Source organism: Cygnus atratus, chromosome 2 (genome assembly GCF_013377495.2).
Source record: "Cygnus atratus isolate AKBS03 ecotype Queensland, Australia chromosome 2, CAtr_DNAZoo_HiC_assembly, whole genome shotgun sequence".
Lineage (NCBI taxonomy): Eukaryota > Metazoa > Chordata > Aves > Anseriformes > Anatidae > Cygnus > Cygnus atratus.
Genome location: NC_066363.1, coordinates 134,989,571 through 134,991,414, shown reverse-complemented (window position 1 = coordinate 134,991,414; position 1,844 = coordinate 134,989,571).

Here is a 1,844-nt window from a genome sequence, read left to right as displayed (position 1 = left end):
AGCAGTAACTTTCACATTTGTCCAGTGCAGTTCCCAAGGGTACTCTCTGGTACCTGCAAGGCTTAAATTCCCACGCTGTTCCAGAAGTAAATCCATCTATAGCATGATTGTTAAGAGTGCACTAGCAGAAAGAGAATGCCATCAGTGTGATTTCCATTTGTATCTAGTATTTGGTCCTTGTTCTCTAATGTGGTCTCTTCCTAGGAGCATCCTAGGAGCACGTGGATGTTGTTGATCACACTCAAAAATCTGTGTTTTGCCAGTTTCAAACTAATATTCCATTTTTTCAGCTTCTTGTAGGCACATAGTATTTTAAAGACATTAAATAAAGACCTTAACCTCAAAGGCACTTAATTTGGTATTTGAGAATGGATTAGCATCACACTCCAACTCCTGCACCTCCAAAAAAGAGGAATGTGTACATCACAGAGCCTCTTATTTAATGTATCAACACTTACCAGAAGGATATTATTTCAGTTTGGATTTACTGTAAAATCCAAGATATAACCACATGTTCCTAAGAGAGCATCAGCTCTTTACCTTGTTAAGTGAACACAGGAGGTAGTTTCTGTTCATTTTGCAAATTGGAGTAAGGTAAGGAGGAGGCACAATGGCATAAATAAATGCAACAAGTCACGTTAAATGAGATTTTAGTTTTATTTAAGTCAGAACTTCAACACCAAACTAAGCCCTTTTTTTAGGGCTCTCACCTGCCTTCTGCTAGTTTGATTCATTCCTCTTATCGTCAGCACAGTCTGCACTCTTGAGCGTCTTTGGGTTTGCAGAGTTTCTGTGAGAGCTGCTCTTGAGAAAGCCTGGTGTTTGTGAATGGTGGTGCTGGGACCAGGAGTTCTTCCGTGCCCCAGCAGGAGCCGGCGCCTCGCCTCTGGAAGGGTCATTGCCAAGCGAAACCTGTTTTTTGACCCTTCCAGTCATGCTGCCATTAAATGGCACTTAGTGCAGGAAGGGAATTTGAGAGAGGCCTTGTCAGCTTTTAAAACCCGGACTTATGGGAATGGAAAATATTGTCAGCCTACACCATGCATTCAGAAATGTTACATATCAAGACGGAGAAGTTCTGTCTTGGGATTGCCATTTTTGTTTTGCTTCGCACTGCAGTGCCTGACTTTGTAAGCTGTGGGGCAGGTTAGATGTAGGATTTTTACCTTACTCGTTTTTTTTTTTTTCCCCAACACATAGATCAAACCACTGCCTGATCCTTTGTTAACATAGTAAATGAGGGTGCAGAATCAGCACTTGCAACCCTGCTTGTCTCTTCTGTGACTCTGTGTGAGACTCATCAGCCCCAAACAGCCTGCTTTGCTTCGTTTCTTGGCATTTTTGGAGAAGTGGTAAATTTCAAATTTCTGCTGAAAGGGAAGGAAACCTAATGAGATTTGAGTCATGAGGTCACCTCATCCCCTGTGCTTCCAAGGCATACCCAATGTGTACGTACCCCCTTGTACTTCTGTGTTTTGTGTTTTGCTGACCTTGCTGTGGCTGCTTTCCTATTCCTGTAGTTCCCTTAGGTTTCTCCTAGTTATTCTAGTTCTGCAGATCCCCTGCTGTGCTGTCCCTGTTTTCTGCCTCCCCCAGACCCTTGCACCACAAGTCTTGGTTTGGGATGGACAGAAGGAACTGCTGAGACAAAAAGGGTGGCTGAAAGGGAAGCAGAGGTTCACCAGGTGGGCCTGAAGCAGGCTGGGGTACTTTGGGTTGAATGAGAGATTTTTGTTTTGTTTTGTTTTGTTTTGTTTTGTTTTGTTTTTACTGGCTGTTTCTGCCACTGCTTTGCCCTGCAGGTCTGTGCAATGCTTCCATTTTTGCATCCAGAAAATGAGTTA